The following is a 23267-nucleotide window of genomic DNA, read 5'->3' as shown; positions in this document are numbered from 1 at the left end:
CAAGCTCTGCCAACCTCGGTGCCAAAAACTCTTCCTAACGCATCAGTGCAGCCCCAGCCCCAGGGACTCCCCTCCCGCAACGCCTTTCGTCAACGTCTAGGTATGTTTAAAGCTCTCCGATAGCTAAATATTGTCGTATTCAAGGAACGAGATTTCCACGTAGTCTCTGCAGCTTCCACAAAGCTTTTAGGAAGTACTGGAAGACACAGTGTGGGATAAAAAAAAAAATGTTATCGGAAGCCGGCATGTTAACCACGTTCCGCTGAGAAAAACACAGGTGGTAACCGAGAGCACAGATATTGCGAACAGATTCTTGCAACTTACCAGTCGTAAAAATATCTCTGCAAAAAATACTCCCAACGACTCTGTTTACAGAATGCTTGGTATTTCCTATATCTGGAAATATTCTCGTTGTAGCTCCATATGTCGCAGCTAGTCTGACAAGCTTTCTTTTGAACTGTTTGCAGGTTGCAGTCTGTCTGGAGGGCTGGGTGCTGATGCCTTCAGGTTTTTAGGCCCTGCATTATGGGCATGATTATCTTGTTCACTTTGCAGGCATAGAAAAACGGAGCTGGGATTTAGCAGGATTTGAAGAAACTTCCTAATTATGCCAAGCAGAGAGCTGCCTGAGTAAAATCTCAGCCAGAACCCCAGGTTTTTTATTACTGGTTCTGTTTTAAGTGTATCTCTATAATTTTCTGTGTTTCTGCTTTTGTTTATATCATCATAGTCAGCGGGACTGAGAGATTAAAAACCGAAATGTATTATCTTTGCACATCCTCAAAACCTGTCGAGAAAGGAGGAGAAATTAAACAAGGACAAAAACTCGCACTGAAGTGAAGCTGTTTCCTTTGAGCTGCCTTATTAACCAGTCAAGTACTTGACTGCCACTGTCAGCGAGATTTCTTTAGAGAAAGAGTGGCATTTTGAAAAATACAAATTCACCGCCTGCACAAGTTAATGAGGCCCTTCAGCAATGTTCATTGATAGTGTAAATTCATCATAATACAGTGCTACAAACCATAAATGGGATATGCATACAGGAAATCATCCACTATTAGAAATTTGCCAGACACGAAAAGAAAAAGAAGCCATTGATAAGCAGAAAACTCATCTCAACTGCTCCGTGCTGATGGGTGTGCAGCACATTAGTAATGCCAGATAGTGCCACGATGAGAACTTATTAAGGTGAATTGAGGTAGCTCATCAAGTGTATTTGGTCGCCTTTGTTCGCGTTTTATGGACTCTCTCAGCTGCCTCCCTTGCATTTGCCAGTGTTGGGTTAGATAAAGCTTGCTGTACAAGGACTACCATCAACATAAAGGGACAAATGTCTCCAAATACTTCGCTTTTCTGTGCACTCACAGACGTGCTTATGCATTTAATCGATTTTCAGTTGCATTTGCAAGCGATAGCTTTACAGACACCAAATTATCTTAAGGGCTATATAGTACACCAGGAGTGGACAGTAGTAAAAATTGGCAACACCCCAGAAAAAATATATTATGGTGACTTCTGATCTTTTAAATAATAACCGAGCAGTGCTATTTTGCTGTCTGTATCAATCAATAAATCTCTCTACAGTGCAATACATTCGGTACTCCTACCCTTCTTGAATAGTATCAGTTTAAAAATCTCTGGGACCATTAGGCCAATACTTTAGTGTGATTTGTCTGTTGGCCGGTTTCCATCATCTTGCTTCAGGGAATGAATAAAAAAAGGAATACCTTGCATCGGGTCATAAAATGGTCAGCTTCTTGATGAGAAGAGGTGTACAGACTTGTTAAAATCTTGAAGACCGTGGCCCCTGATGTGCAGGACACCACCAAATTACATAAATGAGCTCTACAAAATAAAGCAGACTGGTATGAAAAGGCTTTGAAACATCTGCATTCATCTCCCGTGGTCTCAATTCCAAATATATGGAGATCTGAGGAAAGACTACATTGGGTTAGCCTCTGAAAAGTGTCTGGAAAAGAGAGTCACTACCCCAACTCCCCACCACCCCGCCTCCCCGCTGTTGAATGAATCTGCTTGTTGCAGAGCCGCAGATGACTGGGGATCAACAAAGGAACATCAACAGAGGAACTTGAGAAGATGCAAATTCTGGTATCCCTCTTCCCACACTGTCTTTGGTTTCACACACGAAGACAAGATCAAGGGCACGGACTCTGGTCTTCTCTCCCAGGGGATCTGCTTTCCCTGTAGCCTTGCCGCAGAGGTCAGTTCAGAACTCATCCCAATCCATGGAAACCCTGAAGACCAAGTCCCCTTCTCCCAGTGTCACCTGTTTCCCTCGGCTGACGTGTTTGTGTCATCAGCTGTACAAGGCATTGGGCAGAGTAGCAGAAGCCTAAGCAAACACGCCATTCGCTTGTAAACAGGAATAATGATGTTGACTGGAAGGTAAGTAGGAATAACTGAGCAGAAACCGCAGATGTTGATGCTTTCTCTTCCCTCTGCCTTTCAAACCACTTTGGTTGCTCCTCTGCTCTGCTCCCGTCCCCTCTCCCGAAGGCAAAATCCTTATGGGCAGTTTTTGTGAGCCACTCCAGTGTATGTTTTTGTGCCAAAGCTGACAGGCCAGAGAGATGCTCCTTGGTCCTCTCTGACCTCCTGTGTTCCTCCTCCCCTCTCCTCCACTCCAACAACTCCTCTTTTCTTCCCCCCTTGCCCCATCTGACTTTCCCCTGGCCCTGGCTGCCCCACTTTTCTGAAGCAGTTTTTCTCTCAGCTCCTGCCAGAGTCCATACGATGATCTCCAAAAGGATCTCAGAGCTTGGCTCCTGAAAGGGTGGTTTTCAAACAAATCTGGAGTGCACGTTGTTTAATGCACTGTGAACTGTAAGAGATGAAACGGAGTTAGATGCTTTTGTTCCTTTTGCCCGCTACTCAAATCCCCAGCTGATAATTACGAACAATAGATGAAAATGTGTTTGGTATATATCATAAGAAGAAATCTTATGGAAACATTAGGCAGCCTATTATTGTAAGGCTCTTGTAAATACTGTTTTGTAAGAAGAACCTATCTAAGATGATGTAAAACTTAATATTCCTATTAACAAGATGTACTATACTGTTTCCAATTCATATCAGTGAAAATGCATTTTAAATTACAAAGTACTCATATTTTATCTGAGCCAGTGTTCTGATTCATACGCCTCCTCTTTAATCCTATTTTCATTCAAAGTTTCACAATTCACATCTTCTTTTTCCTATTTTATGTAGTATTTTCTGTGTTTTCGAAATGTAATCAAAGCTTGTTAGCTTCTACCCAACCACGTTGGGTTGAATGGGAATATTAATAATACCAGCTATTGATGTCTTTATGTTAAAATTTGATTTATTGAGCAAGTGGCACATAATCTGTGGGGAAAATACCTAGAGATAACACCTTGAGATGATTAATTGTGTTTACAGTGCATTCCTGTAATAATTGTTTACAAGGAAATTTATGCATGAGTTGCTGCCCCAGTTCAAAAGAATAACTCATCAGATTGTCAAGCTCTCTGCTCTTGAGTATTCTAGCTAATTGCTATCTTTGCTAGTTGAGCATCATAAATCCTTCTTCCACAGAGCTGAGAGCAGGATTTTTGGATCATGCTTTTTCATGCAATGAAAACCTTTTCATCCCTGGGAACATCAGTTTCCTCATGCAGGAAGAAAAAAAAAAAGGATACGTCAGGGGATGATATCTACAGAGGATTGTGACAAGTTGCCCAGTGGCGTTGGATATAACTTCTGAAATGAGCTTATACAATCATGTGTTAAAATCTGCGTTGGGTAAATTTGCCAGTAATGTTATTGATAATGAATAACATATGAGGATGTAGACTTAGTCTTCTATGTTTAAAAAACATTACATTCCCAGTTCTGCTGCTCTCTACTTTTGTATTGCTTTCCTCTTCACAAGTGCTGCAGGGTAGAGATGGTAGGATGGGTTGGAGAATGGTTCCTTTGCAGCCATCTGTGCTTATTACTGATCTAATAACAACTGCACAATTCTCCCTTTTGGAATTAAATCCACCCTTATAAATTCACAGAGATAAATACGCCTTTCTTTTGCACAGCTTCGTTCGTTTTGGGGTTGGTTTTTGTTCTATTTCCAACTTTGGGGTTTAATTATTTCATAACTAACTTTGCTGTAGTTACAGGAGTATTGTCTGAGCAATATGTTGCCAGGAAGTAGTTGATAATGTTTAATAATTCCTGATTACATTCCTGTTCCAGTCCATGATCATGATTATACAAATGTTTCTGGTGCTATTTTTCAGTACAAATCCTTCTTTTCAGTTTTTTTTTTTTCCTTGTTGACAGTGTATTGGTCAGAATACAAGAGAAACCGACCTATTTGCTAGTTTAATTAAAGATGTCAGTAAAATCCTTAAGGTTTGCCTGGGAAGGAGCAGATTTACTTGCTGCTTTTATGCACACTGTGGGATTTAAACATTTTGAGAATTGCTTTGGTGATTTTTCCCAGGAGATAAAGGAATGGATTAAGTGAAGTAGTTTCTGACTATAATTGGTCTGGTTTAAACACTTAAAAATAACTTTAAGAAATAAGAAAACACAAAACAGGTTTTCAAGTAGGGATTTAACTTTTTTTTTTTTTCTTCTCCAGCTATGTGTTTATTTCAGCTTTGGTGTCTCATTGTGAGCTATCAAAGTGTGCTGTACGTAAGGTGGGATATATGTACTTTAGCTGCTCTGAACAGCAGTCCAGGCAGAGGACAGATGTCTGAAGGAGAAGAAACAAAAGGACTAAATCTGAAGAAACAGCGGGGGAAGAGAAAAAGGAGATGGGGGGGGGGGGGGAGGAGGCTTTCAGCCTTTGGATAGGTTATTTGCTCTTTCCAAACAAAGTGGGTTGTGTGTGCTTTAAACTTTCCCAATGTTTCCAGGCAGCCTAGCAAAGCCGGCTCCATCAAAGGAAGGCTCCCACCACCTGTTGCTTAGGTGTTCCTGGCACACCACCTCTGCGGCTGGCACGCCGCTGCTGCTCCTCTCGCTCCGTAAATCCAATCAGTTATACACACGGGGCATCACGGAAAAGCTGTTCTGTCTATTTTTCTAGTCAAACACATGGGTTCTTCTTTCTGCCTCTCTTTGTCTCAGGTAGGTGAGCGGCCAACAACGAGGAATTGCTGCCAACCGATTCATGTCGTAGTCGTTTAGAAAGACAGAGGTGGCTTTGGCATAAATCAAAATCTTCAGACGACTAAACCAAGCCTAACACCGTGTCACCCCCTAATACCATCAGGTGTTACGATACCAGCTGCACTGGGGAAGGCAATAAAATGTGCCGCTGAGCAACCTGAAAATATAAATTTAACAGCTAAACTTAGGCTTGTGGTCCAAATAACTGTGGATTACTATTACACATATAGTAACCATAGTTCATCAAAAGTTAGCGATAAGGGAATTCTTGAGAAGAGTAAAAAAAAAAAAAAAAAAAGCCATACCAGACTTTACAAGCAGGTTTTGATCAAAAGTAGACGCAGTAACACAACACACGAAGCAGATTCTGTAGGAAATATTAGACTCTGATCTTACAAAATATTCCAACCATGCCTATCAAGAAACATTAATAACAGTGTTATTGACAGAGTATTCATTTAAAGTCTTTCTGTTGGATACAATTAACATTTAGATGAGAGACAGTTATAGATACTCAGATGATATATACGAAAGAAACAATGACTCATCTCTCCAACAGTAACGGTACCAAACCTCGCAGCAGGGAAATTGCATTTCTTCTAGCTTAAAAAAAAAAAAAAAAAATTTCCATGGACCTTGCAGAAGAAATCAGCTTGTTCCTATCAGAAGGATTGCTGTGTACTATTTCCTTATTCAAAGAGGAAATTTCTATGTAGTTTGCCAAGTGCGGGGATGAATGCATTGAGGGCAAGAGCAGGTAGTACAGCAAGAAAGGGCTGAGGGGGACAGTTCAGCTCTGGGGTCAGGAGGAGGCTGCTGTCCTCGTCTACCAGGTTTTTCTTCCAGCTGTCTTGACGATCCTTATGTAATTGGATTAATCTTTACATCACCCACATGAATGTCAGCAAATGATGGAAACCTGTGTGCATCAAGGGTGAGGGCAGTGATGGTGTCCGTATCTCCTACTCCTGTATCTGTCCTTTAAAGCTTAAACCAGAACTTTTCTTTGGCTGACACTGTGTCTCCCTGAAGACCAGACTATTTAGACCTGGATGGGTGGCGAATAGGATGCTGGAAGGGTACATTCAGATGATGATTTCCTGAGATTCATGATGTCTCCAACCAGATAACAGATAAACCTTGGGGCTTGGATTCATCTCACCTGCTTTTAGTTCTTTAAAAAGGTGGTCTAGGCTTGCTCCGAGTTTGACAGAGAGAAGTGAGTTTGGTCTGAAAGCCGTTCATCCCAGCTGGCTTCAGATCCCTTATTTTTAGAAGGCTGAAGTGCTATCTGAATGCAATCTAACAAAAGCATCAATGGCAGTCACTAGTCTAAGTCTCTTTGAATGAGACCATGGTGAGCTGGCTCAGGAGCCTTTGTATTAGCGAGCTGCTGCTTTCTTCTCCGCATCTGTACCTGCCTGGAGGTCTCCCCACCCGACTGGCTTTTGTGCAGTTTTAGAAGATGTCTGATCAGACAGGAGCTAGCAAAAAAAAAGTGAGTGCAATTGACTGAGATTCAGCAAAACTAGAATTGTGACAAAGCTTTCCACCGTAAACACTCTCCGTGCCAGCGGTCACTGTTTTGGTAACTAAGAACATGATTGGGTTTAGAGAAAGTGGTACGATAATAATTAATTGAAAAAATTGCCTTATATGCCAAACAAAAATTTTAGATGAAGTCATGCCACAATAAGAAGACTTTTAAGTCTTAAAATGGAGTTATCTCCAACCATGCTGCTTTGAATCTGATCTGTAATAGCCTGGTAGTAGTTTATTTATATTAATTCTGTACTGTATATTTTACATTTTGTAGAAATGCCTAGAGCGTGCATGTTAAGCAGTTAAGAAAATTAATCTGCTTGAGCAGTGATAACATTTGTAGAATGAAATCCTCACAATTAGAAAGACATTTGAAGAAACCATGTTAAAAGGTGCTGAAATGTTCTTGAAGAAATGCCACATGTTGCTGCGGGCAGTAATGAAACATTTCCATATAAAGTACTACATAAACACATATAAAATGTAGACATATGTTAGCAGATTATGGAGTGTGAGAGTGATACAGTAGTGATGATTATTTGCAAGTGCTAATGTTACCAAATCTTAAGGTTATCTCCTGGCCTTGGACCCTATATGTAAATAATTATATCCCAAAATATGCGTCTCCGAAGCTATCAAACGTAATATACATTCAGCACTTCTGAAATACTGTAGGGTTTAGTGATCTGCAGTATATGATAGTAAATTTTGGTAGATTTATGCTCAGATATCAGTGAACATATGGCTTAAGACATGCAAGTTTGAAATAAAGTTATTCATATTATATACACTTCCACATGGTTAAGTATTTGCAACTCAGAGAGCGATCAATATGCAAAAGGTGAAGTCAAATATACATTACCTACACAGAGGTAATTTTCTATGCATAGCACATAGCAGTTCTACCCATTTTATCTCTGTGTTCATCTATCAAATATTTCCTGTGAATATGTCCACCTACTATGTAAATAGATCTGGTTTTCTAAATATCTGTTTGTCTAAGAATAAGCTACGTATTTCCATAGACTACTGGACCCAAAATAGTATCTCCAAAAAAATGAACGTATAGCAATCTGAGAAACGGCAGTAATGACTTCAGCTTTGGGAATACAGTCTTAGTGGGCCTTTGATTAGGGGTTTATTCCAAACCTATTTCAAACGCTTTAAATACTCATTTTTTCATTGATGACTTCTGCATTTGTCCTTATATTAAAAATGCTGTACATTGCTCATGCTCCAGGATCTAAAAGCACAACTATGAAATCAAGTAAGTTGGTTGAATATTTCTACTGAGATTCTTAGTGTTGTTTTCCTAATGAGCATTTTTCACATCCTTTTTTTTTTTCAAAATGTTTGTTTGAATTAGAAAACAATCTCTGTAGCCAAAAGTGGCAAATCACTTGAGACTCGTTTCTGAATAGTGCTGAGAAATCCCTCTTTGCATATCTTTAAAGGTGTTGCTCCAAGAAAAACAGGAATTTGTAACTTTAAAACCTTCATCAGCCCTGTAACTTTGAAATAAATAGTTCTTGAAAGAACTCAATACTTGCCAGGCCTTCTAGTTGGTGTGTGTTGAAGCTATAAAAATTCAAGCAAAACAGGCTTGATGATATTAATCTGTTTAATAGAGGGTGTTTGCATCACAGAATTACATCACCATTTTCCATTCTATAAAGACCAGAAATAGAAAAATCAGAGAAGTTAACAACATCATTGTATTGCAGAAAGCCTTATATGCTTTCTGACTGCTTTTATCCATATATATATATATATATATATTTTTTTTTACTAAAGACTAGGGTTGCACAGTGCATTCCTGAGAAACCTGCTATATGTTCTGTCAATACTGGTCACAAAGAACCCCCAGTTGTTTCCTTTGGTTCTGGATGAGGCCTGTCCTTGCACAAATAGGAAAAACATGTAGGCCAATGCAGGGTAGATTAATTATAAATTATAAAAGGCATGATGGTATTAATTTGCATTTCATAGCTTGGTGCTGCTTAGTTATCAATCCAATGATTCTACATTGATTTTTTTACTACTAATATAGTATACTTATGCATTGCGTTGAAGGCGTATAGACCTCAAAAGCAAAGCGGTGATTCGGCCGCAGCGCTATCGAAAACCACGTCCCACAAGCTGTCTGCAGATTCCAGCTTATGTCCGCGAGCTGGGAGGAAGGAATCAATGTTGACAGCATTGTTTGATCTAAATTTCAAAGGGAAAATTTAAACCGTACTTGGGGTGCAAAGAGGTTCTGTAAACAGAATAATCCACACCTTCTCATTCTCCTCCAAACCCGATTCCCGTGTGAGATGATAAGCCCAGCTCGTACATTTGATGACTCGGTAAGCGAGTTATCTCGTGTCAGTGCTGCAGGAATTGCTGGGACGGGCTCCTGCTCCCAGGCACCCGCAGCCCCCCAAAACAGCAAGGTCAATGCCAGATCCCCGCTTGCCAGAGACAGAAGGGGTATTTCTTTTCATTTGGCACATGACTTGCCCATTAACAATGATAGCAAGTCAACAACACGTCACGCATTAAAATTTTACTAAATATGGCGACTAGAAGCTCTTTTGCCAAGTGCTGCGCGCAGTGCATCAACAAACATTGAAAGAGGGTGCATTAAGATTTGCAAACAAAGAATCAAGCAAGTGTGTTTTCCAGGTATGCCTATTTTCAGAAACCCATCTAGCTCCTTACCAGAAAGCAGTTTACTTTCAGGATGAGTCTTTCCTTCCTTCATTAGGTCTTTATTAGGATTGGGCTAATCAGGTCAGGTAGAATAAAAACTCATCAGAACCTTCAGTTAAAGATCAGAGGAAGCCTTTTTTCCTTTTGAAAATTAAACTTCCTCTCTTTTCTCTTTCTTTTTTTTTTTTTTTTTTTTTTTTAAATTTCTGTTCCTCCCGTCGTCATACAGGAACAGATGTGAATGAATTCCCTAAAGAAAATTTGTTCTTATGGCATTCTGGTTCAATTTCTTTGTCCATACCAATCCTAAAAGATAGTAAACAGATCCTATTTACAGGAAGATTTTATGATGTTTATTTCACATTCTTTTCGTATTGAAGACTGCAGCTAGAATGCCATTTTAATTCTGAGCGTTCAGTAAATATTGCACTGCTAGCAAGAAAAAAAAAGATTGAAAAATATTAAAAATCATTCTCCTAACAGCCTAATAGGGTAGATAATAGTAGTTATTGTAAAAGCTGTTTTAATGAATGTTTCTAATAACAAATATAAACCATATTTTATCAGCATGACTCTGTCACACCCACATAGTGATCTGGAACCTATAGTGGTTTAAAATACTGATTTTGAGCTTATGGATTTGGATTCTTGTGGGTGAGTGATGGCAGACTCCATCCTTGCTCTGTGGTTTACAGTATGATCATTTGAACTTCAAAGGTAGTAGCTACACATACCACTTCGGGCTGGATTATGAATACTCTGTCAGATGCTTCAAAAGTATGTAGGATATATTTTTGATGGGATATACATGCCTTTAAAGGGTTTGCTCCTTTTTTTTGTAGGAAATGACCTACTAGAAGTACGAAAGGGCTTGGAGCTTTCTGAGTGACAGCTCCTTGCTCTTTGGCAGAACGTGTCCTAGTGCTGAAGCAGTTTATCGATAGTACCTCATCGCAGTTAGCAATATAGAAATAGCTAAAATGGTCAAAGTTTGGTCAGCTTAATCAGCGTGCATGAGAAAACATGCCGTTGTTTTGTAACAGTTATGGAAATGTCTGCAACCAACACCAGTGTCGAAGGGGTATGGGATGCTCCTTGTGATGCCAGAAGGGTTACAGGGCTGCCCCGTGTCATGCTGAAGGGGTTTGGAGATCCATCCTAATCCGTCCCAGCTGGCAGGTCCTGTCCCTCCCATCTCCCTCATTACCTTGTCCTCTTGGATTCCTGGCTCTTCTCCCTGGGATCCTGCCTTCGGTTAAGATCTGTCACTTGGGCTGCAGCAAGAGCAAACCTGCTCTTACCTTGCTCTGTTAAAACTATTATCTATTACTGTCTCCTTGCCTCCTGTATCCTTCTTTCCAGCCTGCTTTGGTTCTTAGCTCTTAATTTCCTTGTTCATATTTCCCCTCCTCTTGACCGTTTTTCTTACCTTTTTTTTTTTATTATTATTATTATTATTTTTTTATTAGAGAGGCAACCGTTGGTGGTTTAGTGCAATCACTTATATTTTACTCCTTGACCAGTTCTGTTGATTATTAGTTATGGTAGCAAAATCTGATCTGTACCTGAGAGACTTGTTAGCTGAGTAAATGCCATATTTTATTTATATATAGTTTTACAAGTAGTTCATGAACACCCTCCCCTCTAGCATCAGTGACACGTGGATGCCCACACGGTCCCAGGCTGCGGATGATCACCGAGAAGGAAGAGGTGCTGCGGGCAGAGGCACGGGCGCTCGGGGACTGCCCTGCGTGTCCTGTGCCACCGCTTGCAGGTGACACCTCCGAGGGACTCTCCTGGACGCCTTTCCAGCTCGGGAGCCGTTCTTCCAGGCTGCGTAACACAAGCGCGCAGCACACCGCGCTCAGCAGAGCCGGTGGGAGTGTGCGTGAGGACCCCCTGCTTCAGCGCAGCAGCCAGGGCAGGCCAGTTTAGCCATATGTGAAAGTGCAGGATAATGAAAAAAAATAAAAACCCTTTCAATATTAATTCATTAAAAAAAAAAAAGTGTAATTACATTCAAAAATTAGGTTGATTTTTTTCTTCTTTCTCATAGGACCTGCTGACTTCCAAGGCTGCAGACATAGTTTCTAAGAAGTTTTACCCATTAAATATTCCATTCTGAGAAGTGCCACAAGTGTACTTAAATATTCTCTTATATTCACCAACTTAACACATCCTGTAGCAAAACAAAATGTACTGGCAGACCAACTCACAAGTTAAAGAAGAAAATCTCAGTGAAAGTTAACTTAAATCAACCTTCAGATATGAGTGAGGGTCTCCAAGCTCTGATTTTAAAAGCCTCAAGCATTGGCCTCATAGCATCCTTTTTAAACAGTCAATTTTAAGAACTATCAGTATCTGTACAACAAAAGAATTGTAAAAAACCTGAGTGAGATTTTTGAAGAAAAAGTCAGTTTGGGAAGATTCAAAGAAACTTTAACCCTTTAGAGCAGGCAGTGGGCTGCGTTTGTAAGAGAGGCTCTTAAACACAAATAGCACAGCAAAGTCAGAGAAACTCTTCACATCCTTTTTTAAACAGAAAAGGATCTTTATCATTGTTCTTTGTGGGAACTCACAGAATCTGAATATTCAAGTTAAAAAAGATACATGTGCTAGCTAACATTCAGCCCTCAGTGAGTAATGGATGTCGTGGTTTTCAAAAGAGATTTGTATGTCCTCATTGGTATTTCATTGTAAAATCTTGTTATCAGATTAAAGTAGCAAAAGGGTAAAACTTAAAGGAGCTCATTATTATGAGATCTCATCTGGTTGACTTAATAATGAACTTGGGTAGTCCTGGAGGGATTTTCCTGGTTAGGGTTGGAGGGATTGCTGGCTCACAGTCCTGTTATTAGGATTCTGGTAAAACACACATGCCATCCTTGCCACCAAAAGCAGTACCAAGATGACCGCTTTGTAGTTTAGGAGTTTATGCTTTTCCACTTATATAGTTCCCTTGTTTTGTGAGATTGTTTAAAGATTGTGTCATTTGTGAATGATTTAGCTTTACCTACGACAAACTTGCTTTCAAAAAAAACCCAGAAACAAAGTACATAAGTACTTTAAATGAGAGAAAAATAATATCTCCTTTAAATGATGGTAGGATGCTAGGACAGAGTTGGAAAAGTTGCACACTCACATTGAACTCAAAGGCTCCAGGGATATACCCCGAGCCTTGTACCATTTCTATTTTTGCTCCCACAGCTGTCTAAACCACACAGTGATGCTGGTAACGATGGCAGAAATCACCCAAGAACCACAAATGCTCTGTACTGCAAACAACAAACTCTCTTCTAAGTCACTTGGTGGCTTAGAAAAATCAGTTTAGCAGCAGAGTTTCTAGGAAGCCCAAAGAAATTGCAGACCTGATCTCAGCTACTCCAAAAATTGCTGAGCTCTTGGTGGTGGAGGAGGACTGGCATTTCTTGATTTTAACATAATAAATCTGGATCTAGCTCACTGTATTTAAAAAGTATTGAGCCACCAGAGAATACTGTGGCTGCCCACAGGCTAGAAAATAAGACTACTGGGGTTGCTTCCAGCTTTGATGCTCAGCTTTCAACACTTACAGAATGGTATCTTCAGGTTTCTTAAAGGACAGGTTATATTTTCGGTCTCATAGCAGTGACGTGAATTCACATTTCTTGAGGTGTGAAGCTCTTTAAGCAGTGTTCTGTGAAAAACAAATTATTGACAACGTTTGCAGTTATGCTGCTGCTACTGTCAAGGAATAACGCTACGATGCTGTGAGCTTTCTGACCTGAGTCTGCCTTCTCTTAATCTAGAGACTGTTTCATAAGTTTGCAAATACAAGTAGAGACACCATATTTGTGCTATTATTGATCCCCTGCTGACGTTGGCTAGGCTTAACCAAACTGTATAAAACTGACTTATTCAGAGCAAAATCTGATGCATGCATAAAAAACTTGGCTGCTTCCCCTTGTGCTGCTGAGATATCTTACGCTTTTATTTTTGTGGTTTGGTTTGGGGGGGGGCGGTTTTGTCTTAACAATGCTACTGCATCTTAGGACGGGCTTAACACTGTCCCGAGCAATGTTTCTCTTGACCTATAGAGTAACACAAAACAGAAATTTAAGAATCTGATAGAAAAGCCACAAAACTAAATTTGGGTCATTTCATTGACTTTCTGGGGCTTTGGAATAGGTCTGATATATTGCTGCAGCAGAATTCTGTAAGATGTCTCGTCAGACCTTCGGAAAGTTCATTTTACTCCATCAAATAATCTGCAGCAGATCCTCCGTGACTGGAACAACGGTACGCTAAAAAGAACCAAAATCACCAAATAGTTCCATAAAGAACAGCCTTCAGAAAATAATAGCTTTTTATTTCTTTTGCAACAGGCCTTGAACCGAAGCAGCAGCCCTGGTCTAGGGTTTTGGCTGGTGCAATTTCATTGACTTCAGTAAAAGGACAAGCTGCTGTGAGACCTCTGCGTACTTCAGTCTCTGTGTCAGCTTCTTCTCTAGGTCCTCAGCTTCCAAGACAGCAAGCAATATGATTTTTAAACCTACTTATGCCATTTTATAAACATTATTTATCTTTTTTCTCTTCCCGCTATATTAATTATACAGTGTTAGATCTCTTGAAATGTAAATACCCCAAATGCCAAAATTAGAGCACGGTAGTGAGAATGTTGTAAGAGTGCTTTTTTGGAAAAGAAAGAATAGATTTTCACAAATGATTGTTGACCTTCTAGAAACTCTGTTCTGGTACTTTTCAGCATGCTTTGAAGTGGAGCAAACGCTTTGCTATTTGACCACCTCCTGGTAGGGTTTCCATCCTCAGCGCTCGCTGGAGCAGGAGACCTGATACACCAGAGCTGCATACTCCAGTACATCACTTTAAACCAAGCCTTTACCATCTGCTTCAACCTCTAATTACAAATGCAAAATAACACAATTCACAATTGCATCATAAAAAAGTAAAATATAAGTGATTTAAATGCATGTGTGTGTTCCTTATGCAAGGCAACATTCATCTGTTATGTTTTACCATCTTTTAGAAACAACTCCGGGGTGAAATCCCTCTTTGTGGAGGGAAGAAAAATGATTTCATTGTAAGAAGGCATTTTTTTAAGGTATGTTTCCAGGTTATTGTTGCACTTTATATATTTCTTTCTTTACGAGTTCTTCTTCGTCCGCCAAAATAGGAGTGTTTATGTCATGGTGGGATGGATGGTTTGTCCAGAGCAGTCTGCTGTCCTCAAATGCCCAGGCTGGGGACTCCTCCAGCTGACCATGCTCTCTCCTGGCTTCCCACAACTTCATCCATGTGCTACTGCCCTTTCCCCCCTCTTATAGATCCGTATTTATTTGTACCATTATGTTTACACAGGCTTTTTTAACCTGTAGGTGGAAATATCTATTAGTTCCAGCCAGTTCATGTCCTTCACAGGGCAAAGGCATTAGCTGTTTTAAAGGCAGCCTTTAGTTATCCCCCATCACGGAGCTTTTCTCAGGTTTGCCATGCTGGGAGATGGCGCTGCGAAGCTGCGGTGATATGTATCCAGCTAAAACTCAGCTTTCTAAAAAATTGCATTAATTGTAGGGTTTTTTGTTTAAGGTGTTTGTAAAATTCCATTATCACTGTAACACACGTGTGCTTAACTTTTAATTTCCGTCAGAATTCACTGTTTCAATTCACCAGCCACGTTTCTTGGTGTTGAATAAGCATCTTTTGATTTCTCAAAACCTTTTTTGGCGCTAAGATACCCCAAACCAAAGCTTGCATGCTCTCTAGACCTCCCACTTTTCTCCATCCGCACCTCTGCCTTGAATAGAGATGACACCTCAATCTGGGAGAATAGCAAACTAAAAAATTAGTTTCCTGGGGAGAAACAAATTATTCACAGGAAAGCAGCTACTGGGGAGCATCAGAGTGGCTTTCAGAGCTCAGGTCTGCTGGCGAGCAATGAGTATTTTAAATGTAGCATACTGTGAACTTCTGAACGCTGCAACATTTGGAGCCTTTCTAGATAGTAAAATCCAAGCCGTGGGATGTACCAAGCCTTACCGCATGGCTTGTTCAGCAGACACACTTGCAGCCCATACACAGCCCTCTGTCCTGGGCTTCATCCTCCTCTTCCCCTCCTCGGTGTACTTAAAATAAGGGTCCAATATATCAAGGGACTGAACTTCATGGATTTAAAATGAAAGCTGAAGAATTTGTTTTCACTCTAATGTGAAAGGAACAATTAGCAAGGGCGCCCACCCCTTCCCATCAATAGGAGACTTTTCAATTACTTTGAAAGCCTTTGGATCAGGATCTAAAAGAGCAAAGACTTACTCTTAACAAAGATACTTGAATAGGGATGGAAAACTGTTAATCAGACACTCCTGGCACACTAGGTGCTAAAACAAGATGATCAGCACACTTAGTGCCTTCACTTAAACTATGCCATAGGCAAAGTGGTGATGTTATAACTAAGGAATCCTGAAGGATAACTAGTGGTTATTATAATTCTCACTACTTATTTCTAATGCATGTTAAAAGGTTACAAATGCAACTTGCTTATTCAATCTCATGGCAAACACCTGGGAGAGTCCTTGTTTCAGCTGTGGGAATGGGGAGAGGAAAATGTCTGCTGCTGGGGAGCAAGAGGAGCGGGATTCGGGGAGTTATGCTGAGCACAGCCTGGGTGAGTGTGGGGCTACTGGGCTGTACTGGTCCTTACCTGGGGGTTGGGAAGGGCAGGAAGGCTGTGGGTGCTCGATGCTATCTGACAACACGCTAGCTAATAGGGATGCTCCTGCTATCTCCGTTCCTCATCTTGGAATTTTGTTTGGCAACTGAATGGGATTAAAAATTCTTATTATAGTATCAGATTATAAAAATACTTATGATGGTATTGGATTGCAACTGTGATTTGAATTCTGGTGAGGTTGTGAGATACCAAGAAGGGGAAAAGGAGTCAGGTTTTGGGAATGTTTTACAGGTTTTTGTGTTGCCTGCTCTAATAATTGCCAGCATTTGGCAACCTGGCTATTCAGAAACACTTTGGAGTTGTCTATTTCTGTTTTCTTTTCCTTCCAGTCAGCTGCAGTGTTATTTTTCTTAACAAGCCATTCTGTACTGTTATGGCTCTGTGAATTTTTTTTAAAAAGCTTTGTAACTGAACTTTTTTTCCTATATGTAATTTGTTTTTGAAGTTGTCGGGGAACATTTTTGTTAAGGAAAACAACAAATCCACCCATATTATCAATTAGTTTTATTTGAAGAAAATATAGTTCCAGATGCACCAAGGTTAAGTTATTTAGCAGTAAGAGGTTTTGGGTCCATTCCATCTGTAATGACATAGTCCTGATGAAACAATTGCTAAAAGGAATTTATTTTAAAATAACATGACCTGTGTTTAAAAGCAATTGGCCTCAGATAGTCCGGTACATTGCTTTTTCTCAGGCTTGCTTATTGTTTTATTTAAAATCTGGTTCAGAATAGACCCATTAACTGGTCATATTCACTCATTGTGAGCTTGTCTTTTCTTTGGCTTATAAAGGCTTTGGATTGAGGTCAAAAAGAAAAGGGATGTAGTAGGCCATTTTAAATTGCTATATTTTCTTTTTTCAATATCAGGTTTTTTTGGCTTGTTTGGATTATGCAGATGAAGCTGTGCTACCAGAGCCTAAAGCCCTGACGGTGTCCACACACCGCTTGGGGCTGCTGAGATCCCAATATCCAGCCCAGAAATTTCTCTTGCAGGCTGAGGGCAAGACCTTGAAGTTTGTTTTTCACCATTTCATTCCTTTTCCATTACTCTGGTTTGCCCACGAAAGCATGATCTCCTGTGTGGTAGTGATGCTGCTTTATTTTGTGCCATAGACAAATGTCATCGGTGTTTTCTTACTTGTCATGCCACATTAATGCAAATACCAAACAAGAGTAGTTTTTAGTGAGTCCCCTTCCAGATGGGTATTTTTTTAATCTTTTTTCCTTGGACCTAAATGGAACTTAAAAAAAAAATAGTTATTTTTCTAAAGGAACACGTCCTGGAACCTGTGAAGACCTTTATTGCTATTGCTCTTTCAGGGCTATAGATTTTCTTGCGAGAAAACCCAACAAAATAATTGTCAGTGTCTTTCAATTACAAACATTAGTCTTGAGTCTCCAAAAGTGGTGTCTATTATAAATTAAGCTTTGGACAAAATAATTTGTCCTCTCCTTGGTTGTGTTTATCTATGAATATTTAGAGTGGCATAGTTGGACATTACAAGTGTCATTTTAATACACAATGAAAATTAAAGAGTGGTAGTTTACCAGGCAAGTTTCTATCCAAATACGCCGCACAACTTTGGCTTGGGTAAACCAGCTGAGATGGGTGGGATAACGTCTTGTATAAGGAAACAACGGGTGACTGTAGCATAATTTGAGGCAGATTTTAAACCAAACCAAGCTTTGGTGTAGTTTTGTGGTTTTTCTGAAGCAAGGCAGGCAAAACCATAGGCAGCTGCATAGAAGAAATTACCTTTACAAAAGTTTATAAAATATTTTATTAATAGCTAGGTAGTCTGGTCTTAATTAACACAGCTAAGACACTTCTGTCATATCACTTCTAAAGGATCGCCTATGTTGCATCTGTAATGCAGAAGCAGACTTGTGGCTTACCCTCATGCTGGTGAGAAGCTATTTTTATTGTGAGCTTTTAAAATTTCCTGTATATATGAAGGAGACTTAACGGTCAGGGGTATTTTCTTGGAATACCCCAGGAAGTGTATTGAGATATTCTCACTGGTATGACTTTGTGGGACAGAAAAATATTCTTCTAAAAGGAAGAGCATTGTGGTGAAAGCTTTAAGATGATAAACAAGATATCAGTACTCTGTCCCTGAATAGGGGACTATATATACACTATCTCTATTTTCAGTAATTCACAGCTGTGTTGTGTCAGATTCAGTGGGTTTGTCATTTTGGGGACATCTTTAGCCGTGACATGAGGCAGGGTGGTCCCCCCGTGTACGGGGATGGGCTCTGCCTCGAGCCACAGCCTGCTCCTTGGGCTGATGAGAGCAATGCAATATGGTTTACTCAAGTCAGATTGCTCACTTTATGAAAGGTTAAACAGTTATGTTGTAGTTGCTAATCTGATAAAACAAATTTTATATTAGCTGCAGACTTCAGCCACCATTTTCTTATTTTTGAGAAGTGTACTGAATTTGTTTTTTTTCCAGAAAGCCATATATTTTTGGACCAATCATTATGTTAAATATTTTCTAGCATTACTTTTTTTTCTAAAAGCACCATTTATGTTAGTTGGAGAATAGTGCTGCCTACCAGAATATGAAAATAGGTTTCATTCAATTAATGAACTGGAAACAGGAAGACATTACATAGTAAATGAGGTTTACATATGATAATGTTGGATTTGTCATGTAAAAGATTGCTTCCTTTCAGCTCCCTGAAAGGACTAAATTTTGCTTTTGTACAGATTGTACAATGCTAATAAAAAGAGAAGGCTCTATGGAAAGTATAACAATAAACTAAATCTATAATTCTAATGAGCAGAAAAAAAGACGATATTTTAATACACACGTAGATCAGAGTGAGGTAGTAGCATCAAAAGCTAAAGGCTCAATCGCAGCTTTTCAACAGACTCCATACGTAGAGCAGCACATGTCTCCTATGCCATGAATGATGCATGTTGGCTGGGATGGGTGTGGAGGAGGAGCTGAGCCTTCATCCACTCCTTGCCCTTTTGCCCCCATTTCAGTGGGAATAAATGACATCCAGTGACCAGAAACCAATGAGCCCCTACCCAATGTTGCAGCAGGTTGGGCAAGAATGCTGCCTGGTCCAAGGCAAGAAGAGATGGAGCAATGTGGGGTTTATTCATTAGGACTCTTTTTCTTCCATAATATATTGTCTTCTTTTAATCAAGCCAATTAAACTAAGATAATGAACAATAAATGTTCTCCAATTAGTTCAGTGTCACCACCTGTTATGATCCAATTTAAGTCTTGTACAATTTGTTTGTTTTTCTTAAAGTTGATATCGTAAAAAGGCATATTACAGAATCTTGGTACTTTTTAATATGGAAGCAGAAGAAATATTGAAAATGTGATTTGAGGATGAAAAACTCAGAAAATAGAAGGAAAATCAAATCTGAAAGGAAAATCTTAAAAGAAGTCATGAGTTGCAGAGAAGTCTCGTTGTTCTGTATGCTCTGACCCACCCTTTCTAAATGTGTGTTGGCAATATTTCTAGATTTTTTTTAATGTGTGTTTTAGCCAGCATGGTAGCTGGATGAGTTTAGTTTACCATTCATCTTTTGCTCCAGAGGGACTATGGGGGTTTGTTTTGTCTTTATCGTTAGTAATTCTCCTTTGGTAGTTCCCATCTCTGAATTTACCGCTCTTCCCACTGACGTGGAGCAAGCAAAGCTCTGGTAGCCCCAGCATCGGGGCTGTGCTGATCCTGCCTGCTTTTCTCTGGAGGGAAAGAAGCTTGTGCAAGTCATCTCCTGTATGTTTTCATGACATGGAAATTGACTTCAAATCTCAAAACAAATATGCTAAACTTCTTTACCAAAAAAAAAAAGTCTCTGGGTTTTCCTCTGGAGGACATCAAAGGCAGTTCATCAGCATGCTTGTAACAGTAGCCTTTCACCAACTGGACTGTTAATTATATCTCTCCCTAATTTTCTCTTTATTAAACTAAAGACCATCATCCTATTCCCATGAGTCATACTTCTTCAGCCCTGACCATTCTTGCTGTTCTCAGTTTAGTTCTTTCCAGTTTCTTTGCACCTTTTCTAAAAATATGAGCTCAAGACAGCATTCTAGCTGAGGCCCCATCTTTATGAGCGTAGGATAATTACCACAGTGGTCTTATGTATGATGCTCTTGTTAACAAATCCCTGAAATTGCCTTTTCTGGAGCAGTTTCATTCCTTTGTTTGATACTGAGCTCGTAGGACACCATAACTTTGAAACTCTTCTCTGTAATACAGCTCTCTTACTGGCAGTTTCCCATTTGCATTTGATTTTTCCTCTGTAAGTGTAACGCTTTACACTTGGCTTTATTGAATTTCATCTTAATTTCAGACCATCACTCCAAACTGTTAATATCTTCTTGGATTTTGATCCAGACCTCCCAAGGGTTCCCACCATCCCAGCTCCTCAACATTGCAAATTTTATAAACGTAATCTCTTTTCCCTTTAACTGAGTCATTATGAAAATATTGAACACAGCTGGAGCAAGGACAGATCCCTGAGGAATCTCACCTGAAATTTCCTCCCGGTTTGACAGTGAACCATTGATAACTACTCCTTAAGAGCAGTTTTTCAGCCAATTGTTCCCTCCACCTTATGGTAATTTTATCTAGTTCTAGACTGTATTTTCTTAGTTTTATTATAAGAACGTCATGTGAAACAGTATCAGAAAGCTTACTAATAACAAGGTGTATCACACTGACTGCATCTCCCTTATCCGCAAAGCCAGTTACCCTGTCAAAGAGGGAAATCATGTTGGAGAGCTCTGTGCATGAGCCTTTTTTTTTTTTTTTTTTTAATCAAGCCATTTGAGTTATGACCCCTGCAATATTAGATAAATTTTTCAGAAATAACAAATATGCTGTTTTTTCCTAGGCTACCACTGTAGGACAGTTTGCTTGCTTGCTTGTAGGGTTTTTTGGGGTTGGTTTTTTTTTTTTTTTTTAGATAATCTGGTGATGTGAGATTAAGAATAATGGTTTGAAAGCCAAAAGCCATTATCCGACTGCTACCAAAGACAAAAATTAGGGTGGGAGCAACAAGCCTTCCTCCACAATAGTGTTTTCTCCATTTCAAGCTGATCAGTAGGAAGTGGATTTAGAAGTGCTTTAAATTATTTCACATCATTTACTGGTAATCTAACCAGCATGTACTGCATGTACCCTAAGTGCTGATTTTTTTAAAAGCATAAGAGGAAGAGCAAAAGAACTTTTTATTCTAAGTCATTCTGTAATTTACACATTTTTGTATCAACCCACTTACTAGTGCCATACATAAGTGTTTCCTCTGAACAGATTTAATTTTTAATTTTCCTGAATCAGTGTTAACCAGGAAAAAGGTAATTGTTGTCAAGAGTATTCAAACTGTCAGAATATCATTCAATCTAAAAGCTGTTAGAATCTGTGCAAAAGTAATTACTGAAACTCTATTCAACTGTAATAATAACCTGCCACTGATGACAGCAATTACTGGGGAAAGTGTAATAGAAATCAAAGGCGCATTTTTCTCTGACAAGTACATTTCTAACTAAGGTTTACATTGGTTGAATAGTGTTGACAATGATGATGTGCTGTATCACTCTTAATCACGGTTGGCATGATGTTACAGTTTGAACTGCTCACTGTTAGAGGAGGACTAATTGCGTGTTTCATTTGACACTGTCCATGCTTTCTGTACATAGGAATATATATTATAGACGAGCAGAGTTTAAGTGTTGTGCCTCATTGCCTGACTCGCATCCTTTTTAAGTGTAGGTTATAAGTACTTTTGCATTTAACATAAAGGCTCCAATTAGAATCGGGATGAACCGGTTAGGTCAACTTCCAGTATGTACAAAACAGAGGGATGGGAAGGAGCATGGTGACAAAAGTCAACCCACCTTCTGCTTCCCAGCTAATGAAGGTCGTGCAGAGTCCTGCTCCTGCATTTACCTCTCTGGGAGGTATAGCTGTCTGATCAAATAGGCTTGAGAAGATGGTTCTTTGGTGCTTCAAATTAGTGAGAAGTCACTGAAGCGGGGAGTCTGCCGTTACTGTTGTTGTTATTATTGTCGGATCTAACTGTCGGTGCTTCCCTTCAACTCGCACAAAAACCGAGACCTAAGTTGGCACACACGAGGTGCCAGTAGGAATAACTGCCCTGGCTTTGGTGGCCTTGTGTTAGGAGAAGATTTAGCTGTATGCATTATTTGGAGAGAGAGGAAGAAAGGGCATCCTTCTTGACAGCATTTATACCTCTGTTGATAAATTTGGTCCACTTTTTCATCAATAGATGAGGAGTTTTCTCCAGAATCTTCCCCTGTTGTGAGAACTCCTTAGGAACAATTCAGCTTCAGAATAACCCATCCACAAATCTCTGTTTCAGCATCCCTCACGTGCGCCTCCCACGACAATCCCTGTTTCTGGGAACAAGCTCGGGAGAGCTGTCCTCTGGGAGCAATCCTGGGGCAGGTGTCCAGAGCGCCACGTGTTGGTTCTGCCCAGTTGTTCCCAAACTAATTCTCAAAACGTGTTAAAGCATCACCGAGAGAGCTAATTTTAGCAGGGTTTTTTTGCTGCCTTTGTGTCCATCAGAGTAACTTTAAGGATTGAACACGTGCAGGAGATGATGTGCAGGTCTGGAGCAAAGATAATGAGAGCAGTTTCAGAACACACTGATGGTCGGGTTTTCATGCAAGAAATTACGTCCATTGATTTTTATAGAGTGGAAGAAATGAAGATAACTGGGTGACATTGTGCAGTTAATCGCATTTCTCGTGAGGGCTGTTTTGTCCTTCATATATTTCCACAGACCATAAGCCCACATTCACTACAAAGGCTGAAACTCATTATTATTTCATGGCAGAGCCAGCTATCTCCACCACCGAGACTCAGTAGGAAAATGCAGTGTGGAATCCAGGTGGAGAGTAGGGATGCATAGAAGTAAACAGTCTTTCCGAGGCCACCAAATAGGCTACATCCATTAAAGTTAATCCAAACTGCATGCAGGACTTTTTTACACTTCTAGGAAGGCTTTCTGAAATGGCTTTTAGGTGGTGCCACATCACAACGAAATCATTGACCACCCTTGCAATCCCATTTCCCCAAGATACTTCTGAGCTTTTACAAACCACTTGCACACACTTTAACGTGTGAGTAGTTCGCGAAGA

The 23267-nt window shown here is 39.8% G+C and overlaps 2 long non-coding RNA genes across 4 annotated transcripts in view; both read left to right on the top strand.

The window, feature by feature from the left end:
• LOC115333662 overlaps positions 1 to 23267 on the top strand; it is a 96929-nt gene that overhangs the window by 22617 nt on the left and 51045 nt on the right. The gene's annotated exons all lie outside the window — the stretch shown is intronic.
• LOC115333663 lies at positions 559 to 14471 on the top strand. Its single transcript, XR_003920888.1, has 3 exons — positions 559 to 2406; positions 4902 to 5115; positions 13758 to 14471. It is a non-coding gene; the product is annotated as an uncharacterized LOC115333663 (long non-coding RNA).

The sequence above is a fragment of the Aquila chrysaetos genome, chromosome 21 (assembly GCF_900496995.4).
Source record: "Aquila chrysaetos chrysaetos chromosome 21, bAquChr1.4, whole genome shotgun sequence".
Taxonomy (NCBI): Eukaryota; Metazoa; Chordata; class Aves; order Accipitriformes; family Accipitridae; genus Aquila; species Aquila chrysaetos.
The sequence above is the reverse complement of the archived record's forward strand: the minus strand, read 5'-3'. Positions and strand labels throughout refer to the sequence as shown.